This window comes from Nannospalax galili, unplaced genomic scaffold (assembly GCF_000622305.1).
Source record: "Nannospalax galili isolate Female #2095 unplaced genomic scaffold, S.galili_v1.0 scaffold424, whole genome shotgun sequence".
Taxonomy (NCBI): domain Eukaryota; kingdom Metazoa; phylum Chordata; class Mammalia; order Rodentia; family Spalacidae; genus Nannospalax; species Nannospalax galili.
The window spans coordinates 1703085-1711950 of NW_008352334.1; the positions used below are offsets into that span (position 1 = coordinate 1703085).

General features: G+C 42.7%; 1 non-coding gene across 1 annotated transcript; it reads right to left on the minus strand.

The window, feature by feature from the left end:
- Positions 1 to 291: 291 nt before the first annotated feature.
- On the minus strand, positions 292 to 396 carry LOC115067034. The gene has a single exon (XR_003846472.1). It is a non-coding gene; the product is annotated as a small nucleolar RNA U13 (small nucleolar RNA).
- Between the last annotated feature and the right edge of the window lie 8470 nt (positions 397 to 8866).

Genomic DNA, 8866 nt, shown 5'->3' on the forward strand with positions numbered 1-8866 from the left:
TGCTAGTTTAGTGATTTGTCAACATGATACGAAATTGTATTTTATTGAAAATTTTCATCTTTTAAAGATTTAAAAAATGTGTGTGTGTGTCTCTCTGGGGGTGTGTGCACATGAGGGCAGGTGCCTGTGGAGGCCAGAGGCATTGGATCCCTTAGAGCTGAGTGACAGGCTGTTGTGAGCTGCCCCAAATGGGCGCTGGGAACAAGACTCAGGTTCTGTGCAAAAGCATTTGGTGATCTTGACCACTGAGCCGTCTCTCCAGCCGATTTTTAATTAAATTTTTTTTTTCCACATAAGACAGGTAATGTGCTGACTTTGTTACAAGGTTTGAGGGAAGGTACATTGCATGAAATGGTGTGAACACCCAATCACCACACTTACGAAGCAAAAAAAAAAAATGTGTTTTTAAAAACTATTTTTATTTTATGTGTATAAGTATATTCCCTGCACATATGTAAGTGTGCCGGTGTCCTGCAATGCCCACAGACGTTAGAAGACGGCATCAGATCCCCTGGAACTGGAATTACATATGATTGTTAGTTACGGTGTAGGTGCTGGGAATTGAACCTGGTCCTCTGTAAGAGCGGTCAGTGCTCTTAACTGCTGAGCCGTCTCTCCAGCACCACAACAAGCGCTTTTACTCACCGAGTCATCGTGTTAGTCCTTGTTTTGGTTTTGTATTTTTGAGGTAGGCTCTCACTAGGTAGACCAAGCTGGCCTTGGACTTGTAGAAGTCCTACGTCAGTTCCCGAGTGCTGGGTCTTCGTGACCCCGTCTGGCTCGGGTGAAGCTTCAGCTGCGTTTTCTGACTTCCAGTTGGGTTAGTCACCGCTTCGTTTCTCAGCTGCTCCGGTTTTCTTTCTGTGAATTGTCTGTTTAAATTGGTTGCTCATTTTTTTAATCTGGTATTTTTGCTTATTGATTTGTAGCAATTATTTATACATTCTAGATACTGATCTTTCATTAGTGCTTTGCAAATATCTTCTTCTAGTCTGAAACTTATCTTTGCTTTGTTTATAATGCTCTTTATTGCATAGGTAATTTACATTTTAATGGAGTTGAATTTGTAAAGTCAATTTTTAAAAAATGGTTTGGATATTTTTGTGTGTGTCTTATTTAAACACTGTCCAGCCCTTTAGTAACCACAGCTACTGTCTCTGGCGTTTGTAACAGGCACTGTTCTTGGTTAATAAGCAATTCAGTTATCACAGTGTGGTGGTTTGAATGAGAATGTCCCCCATAGGTTCCAAGTATGTGGACACTTGGTTTCCATTTGGTGGTGCTGTTTGGGGAGGGTCATAGAACCTTTTGGCGGTGTGGCCATGCTAGAGGAAGCATGTCACTGGGGGTGGGCTTCGAGAGTGGACAGCCATGTCCCATTTCCTGTCTTTCTCCGCTGTCTATGTGTGCTTGAAAATGTGAGCCCTTAGTTTTCTGCTCTGGCTGCTTCCTGCCCCTGCTATCGTGTCTCCCCATCACGATGGGCTCTTCTCCCTCTGGAACTGTAAGCCCCACAACCTTTTCCTTCTATATGTTGCATTGGTCGTAGTGTTTTATCAGAGCAACAGAAAAGCAACCAATACAGTAACTGTGTTCAGGGGTGGTTATTAACCTCAGGCTACAACTAAGACCCTGGTGGGCCAGCCTGTTCTAGCTGAATAATGGAGTACTCCTTCCAAAGATCATGTCCTAGGAGGAGGTGATGACATGGGCAGTGGGGGCAGTGTGACTGGCTCAGTGTGTGGCCTGGCCCTGCCCCGACCACTGCACAGCCTGGAAGCTGCTGGACCAACTCCTGGAGCTAAGTCCTGCCAGGGCACTGGGTAGCTGTGCTGTCTACATAGTAAGTTCTAGGCTAGCTGGGGCTACAGAGAGGCCCTATCTAAAAAAACAAAAAAACAAAACAAAACAAAAAAACAGGGATATAAGGACATAGAGAGCAGGGAACAAGGAATACTACTTCCTCCTCCTCTTCTTCCTTTTCTCCCCCTCCTCCTTCCTCTTCCTTCTCCTCCTCCTCCTCCTCCTCCTCCTGCCCCATCTCTCCACTTCCCCTTTCTGCTCCTCCCTTCCCTCCTTCCTTCCCTCTCTCCCCACTGCTTGCCTCAGCCTCTGAGTGCTGGGATCACAGGCAGGAGCCATTACACCTGGATCTTTTGATACTTTCTAGGAGGTCAAGTGCGGGAAGACAGGTGTCAGTGTTGTGGGAACCGGAGGAGCATCTGCCTAAGCTTTAATCAGCCAGGTAGAAGCATGACACTTTACTGGAAGGTCCTGCACCCAGTTACAGATGCCACTGTGTCCAAATCAAGGGTTGGCCTAGAGGACTCTTGAGTTGCCAACTAGTAGAAAAGGGGACCTTTGGCTCATGTTTCCTGTAGGCACCGCTGTGAGCAGAGGTTTGTGTTGCAAGCCCCTTTTTCTTTTCCTTTTCTCATACTGGCTTGCCCACAGCCTGATTGTTTTGGGAGGTGTTTCCCTGAAGCACTGTGAATTAGTGACAGTGACTGTCATTTACAGTGCATGTGTTCTTTCAAAGACAAACTGACGATTTTAGGAAGATTTATAGGGCTGGGTGTGGTGGTGCACGCCTTTAATCCCAGCACTGGGGAGGCGGAGGCAGGTGGATCTCTGTGAGTTCGAGGCCAGCCTGGTCTACATAGTGAGTTCCAGGACAGCTGGGGATACAGGGAGACCCTGTCTCAAAAAGACCCCCAAATTTTTCCTTATGTGTGTGTTTATGCGCCACCATGTGCATTTTGGTCATCAAAATCTTTCCATTTTTCATCAAATTTTTCATTTTCCTTTTCTGTGTATGTTTGCAGTTTAAGACTTTCGTAACTTTACATTTATTTCTAAAGCTTTGACTTCTGGGGATATTTAGGTTATTTTGTCTGTCTGGAAATTATTTTTGAGAGTGATATGTAAGGACATAATATTACCTTTCCTAAATGGAAAACCAGTGGTCCCAACACCATTGTTAACAGGCCCAAATGTTTTCCATGATCTGAACCGCTTCTGTGTTTGCGTGGGTCAGTTTTTGAACTCTACACTATGTTCCTCATGTCTGTCTGTCCTAACTCTAATATCAAATAGTATTTCATGCACACACACATGCGGGCACGTGTGTGTGTGTGTGTGTGTGTGTGTGTGTGTGTATGCGTGTTTTATAGGTCTTGTCATGTTTCCCAGATTGGTCTGAAAGTCTTGATCCTCTTGCCTCTACCTCCCACGTACTGGAATTACAAATCTCTGCCACCAAGCTTGACTAATTCCAATAGTTTTGTAATGTGTTTTGATAGCTGATAGGGCAAACTTTCCTTTTCTTCTTTTTAAAAACATTTTTATTATTTTTGTTTTATGTGTATGAGTGTCCTGCCTGCATGTATGTAAATGCACTTGTGTTGTGCAATGCCCACGGAGGGCAGAAGAGGGCGTCACATCCCCTGGAACTGGAGTTACGGACAGTTGTTAGCCACCATGGGTACTAGGAATCAAACCTGGGTCCTCTGCAAGAGTAACCACTGGGCCATCTCTCTAGCCCCCCTTTTTCAAAATTGTTCTGACTACTTTTGGGTATCAGCATTTTCATATGCATTTAGAATCACCTTGTGCAAATTCTTGAAAAATCTTACTGATTTTTTCAAATCAAAGATTATATTTGTATCCAATTTATGCATTTTTCTTTAAAAATTTTTTAATATGAAAAGACATTTTTATTATTATTTTAATATATAACATCTTAGCAAACACACCAGGCTGCACTTTCTCAATTGGCAAATGAGACACAGGCCAACACTTTGATTCTCCCAAGAATCTCAGTACCATCATCTGTCTTTTGGAGGGTTCAGGTTCTTACGACGTCTGTGATATTGTCCAGGAGGGTACCAGTGGTGCTTTGTGGTGAAGAACATTTTGCTGAGCTGTTCTATCATGGGTCCTTGCTCAAGGTGTTCATTTTTTTCTTCTAATCTGGTCTTCAGCACTTGATCATGTGTTTCTTCATTATTATGCCAAGGATCTGGTCAAGTGACAGGTTTCGTGTGTTCATATGGAATGTCCATGGAAGGGTGGTAGCACACTACTGTCCTGCCATCAGATGTCAAAGCGAGCTCTATTTTGCCATTATAATCATATGGACTTTCATTCTGTGTGCCCGCCATCTTGCCTCAATCCGGTCCTAACTAAAATTTTTTTTATGTGTATGAGTGTATTGCTTGCATGTAGGTAGGTGTATCCATGTTATGCACTGCCTGTGAAGGTCAGAAGAGGGTGTCCCATCCCCTGGAAATGGAGTTATGAATGGCTGTTAGCCACCATGTGGGTGCTGGGAATTGAACCCAGGTCCTCTGCAAGAACAGCCAGTGCTCTTAACTACTGAGCCCTCTCTCCAGCTCCTGCATTTTTTCTAGTGAGTGTTTGGTTTCATTTTTTCCCCCATTTTTTAAATTTTTAAATATTTTGTTTATTATTTTTATTTTATGTGTATGCCTGTATTGCCTGCATGTAGGTAAGAGCACCTGTGTTGTGCAATGCCTGCAGAGGTCAGGAGATGGTGCCAGATTCCCTGGAACTGGAGTTAACAGATGGTTGTTAGCTGCCATGTGGGTGCTGGAAATCAAACCCAGATCCTCTGCAAGAGCAGCCAGTGCCCTAAACCTCTGAGCCATCTCTCCAGCCCCCATGGTTTCTAGTTTTGTAAGGGATTTGAACCCAGGTCTTCTGCAAGAACAGCCAGTGTTCTTGACTGCTGAGCCATCCCTCCAGCCCCTTTCCCCCATTTTTATACCTTGATCTATTTGGAAATTTTTCTGGGGTTTGGTGTAAAGATTTCACCAAGTTTTGTCTTTTTTAAATTTTAGTTTTTTACATTTCATTTATTTATTTGTATATGCATGTGTATGTATGTGGATACACATGTGCTATGAGTGGAGGTTCGAGGATGACTTGTTGGAATTGATTCTCTCCTTCTAGTACATCAGTCCTGGAGATCCGACTTTGCTTTCCAGGCTTGGCCATGAGCACTTTACTCACTCTGGTCCCAGTGTTATTTTCTGTGTGACTAGTGTGCTGACACCATTTTGTCCTCCATGCCCATCTCTTTACTGATTTGAGATGTTGCTGTAATAGAAACATCTTATTTCTGGGCTTCTCTTCTGTTCCCTTGTCCTGCAAAGGCTTTTGATGTTTGAGAGCTTGCTTTGAGAGCCCTTTAGCATCTCTTGCTGCCTTTTGCAAAGGGTCTTTGTTGGAATGAGGGGCAACCCTTAGGTATCTAGGAGGCCCATCTGGTCATGAATGAGCCTTTCTCCCTCTCCATCAACCATCTGTTGGGGCACCACCCTCTCTTGTCTTCCCCATCCGTCCACATCCCTGCTCGTCCCTGGAGATGGACACTTTGTTATTACTTGGTCCATGGAGGGTGGTGATGGGAATGTATAGGTACATCTGTTTTCCTGCTACTGTGGGCCCAAGCCACCTCTGGGTCTCTACCATGAATGTGATCATTGTTTCATTCCTCCCTTCCTCAAAAGGTTTATTTTTATTTTACGTATATGATCATTTGCCTGCATGTATATATGTGCACTATGTATGTGCAGCTCCCACAGAGGCCAGAAGAGGGCATCAGATTTCCTGGGAATGAAGTTACGGACTTGTGAGCTGCCTGATGTGGGTGTTGGGGACTGAATCTGGGTCCTCAAGAGGAGCAGTCAGCGTTCTTACCCAATGAGCTATTTCTAGTTCCTGAACGTATATGATCATTTGCCTGCATGTATATATGTGCACTATGTATGTGCAGCTCCCACAGAGGCCAGAAGAGGGCATCAGATTTCCTGGGAATGAAGTTACGGACTTGTGAGCTGCCTGATGTGGGTGTTGGGGACTGAATCTGGGTCCTCAAGAGGAGCAGTCAGCGTTCTTACCCAATGAGCTATTTCTAGTTCCTGAATTGCTTTTTAAAAGTTGATGGGTAACACCTTCTTATTGTGTACAGCATGGTGACGGTCACATGCATTGTGGGGTGGTGAGATCTAGCTAATTAACAAATTTGTTATCCTAAATTGAATTGGAAAAGAATCTTGGCCAACGCCGTCTTTCTGCACTATGTATGCATTTATGTGTCATTTGTCTGCCTTTGAGAGTTTTCCATCTTATTTGAGCAGAAGTAACATTTACAATAATTTTTGTCAATATTTAAATAGATTTTTCTTCAGGAAGAGACTGTGGATTTGATTTAGTTTATCATCTTTTATTTATTTTATTATTTTATGTGTATGTGTGCATTGCCTGCATGTAAGTCACCTGTGTCATGCAATACCCGAGGAGGACAGAAGAGGGCGTCAGATCCCCTGCAACTGGAGTTACAGGCAGTTGTGTTCTTAACTGCTGAGCCATCTCTTCAACCCCTTAGATTATCATCTTAAAACTGCAGTTTTATTGTACTTTTCCCTTCTTTTTATAATTTTGAAATGAGTTTTCAGATTTCATGGTAACTATTCTTCTTCCACTTTTATGAACTGTGTTAAAATAGTACATTATAAGATTTTCCATCCCAACCACTTAGAAATGTGTAGTTGAGAGGTATTAGATACTCTTGTTAAGGCTGTGCTGTCACCTACGGCTGTGCCCCCCCCGCCCCATTTCCAGAGCTCTCATTTTCTAAAACTGAAATTCCATCTATTCAACAACTCCTGGTTTCCCTCCCTGAGTCCTGGAAGTTGCCTTTTTTACTGTCTGCTTCTGTGATTTTGGCTATTCTTGGTACTTCTTATAAGTGCGGGGAGACCTTATTTGTCTTTTTGTGACTGGCTTATTTCACTAGGCATAATGTCCGTAAGAGTCATCTATGCTGCATGGAGTGTTGGAGCTTCCTTCCTTTTTTACCACTGCTGTGAAGTATTGGAGTGACTGCGTGTATCATATTGTGCTAGTGCTCATCCTTTGGAGTATTTCTACATTTTAGCTGTTGTGACTAGTATTCCTGTGAACATAGGTGTACAAATATCTCTTCTAGACCCTGTTTTAAGTTCTTTTGTGTGTATATTCAGAGCCAGAACTGATAGGATACATGGACATTTCTATTTGTTTTTTATTTTTAATTAAAAAATTTTTAATGCGTATGAGTGTATTGCATGTGGGTAGGTGCACCTGTGTCGTGCAGTGCCTGTGGCGGTCAGAAGAGGGTGGATCGATCCCCTGGAACTGGAGTTATGGATAGGGTTGTTAGCTGCCATGTGGGTGCTGGAAATTGAACCTGAGTCCTCTGCAAGAGCAGCCAGTGCTCTTAACCGCTGAACCATCTCTCCAGCCCTTCTGTGTGTCCCCCGCCCCCAGGACCACCATGCTGGTTTTCACTGAAGCGGTATCAATTTACATTCTTTAAAATACATATTTTTACTTACATTTATGTGTGTGTGTGTGTGTGTGTGTGTGTGCGTGTGCATGCGCACTTGTGTGTGGTATTGAGAAGAGGGTGTCAGATCCCCAGAGTTACAGGCAGGTGTGAGTTGCCCCATGTGGGTGCTGGGATCAGAACTCTGGTCCTCTGAAGAGAACTAAGTGCTCTTAACTACTGAAGCATCTCTTCCGCCCTCTAGTCTATATTCTCACCAATAATGCCCTGAGGTTCTGATTTCTGCATGTCCTTGCCAACATTTATTATTTTTTTTGTTTTAAAGTTTTCAGTTGGACCATCCTCATAAGTAGAAAGTGTTACCTCCAATTCTTGTAGTTCTTCTTAAAAAATATTTTTTATTACATTTATTTGTGTGTGTTCGTAGGAGAACAAGTTCCATGGTGTGGTTGTGGAGGTCAGAGGACAACATAGAGGAGTCAGGTCTTTCTTTCCACCACATAATCAACCTAGGAATCGAACTCGGGCCGTCAGGCTTGGTGGCAAGCGCTGTTACTGCTGAACTCTCTCTGACCCCTTCTCCCTGTGGTCCTGATGTGCACTTCTCAAAAGCCAGTGATACTGAGTGTCTGCTCATGGGCTCATTGAGCCCAGACAAATCCATCCTTCAGCTGCTTTCGTGAGGTATTTGTCACAGCTGGAAAAGCAGCTGATACAGGAATAAGTCTTCCAGTCCGTGAATGTGGAATGTGTTTCTCTTTATGTCTTCTTGACTTTTATCAGCAATATTTTGTGATTTTTCTTTGTGTCTGTCCTCCACCTCCTCGGTTAAACTGATCCCCAAGCATTTAATTGTTGTTCATGCTATTGTAAGGGGAACGATTTTTGTATCTTTCTCTTCAAATTGTTCATTGTATGTGTAGAAAAATGCAATTTTAGGGCTCCCATGATGGCTCACCAGGTAAAAGAACTTGTTGCTAAGTCTGGTGATAAGAGTTCGATACCCAGAATCCACATGGCATAAGGAGAGAACCGAGTCCTGTTAGTTGGCCTCTGACCTCCATGTGCACGCACACCCATACCCACATGCAACAAATTAATAAAAATTTAGAAAATTGCAATTTTGCGTGTTGACTTTTCATTGTTTCTTTTGCTAATTCTAATAAAGATTTAACATGTACTTTTGTAGAGTCTTTAGGGCTTTATACATAAAATCATATAAACTGAAAACTGAGATAAATTTACCAATTTGGGTGTCTGAAACACATTCTTGTTTATTAAAAAACAATTAGAAAATTATACCATCCAGAGCTATAGTTGTGTAAGGGATAGATTATTAGAATTCATGACACGTACTAGCTTATTTGAATTTTAATAAAAAGCACAGTAATGAGTTAATTGTTTAATATAGAAAGTGAATAAACTTCAAAGGTTGGAATTCTCTAGCACCTTAAAATTATGTACAGTTTGACTGGGCATGGTACTGCACGCCTTTAATCCCAGCATTTGGGA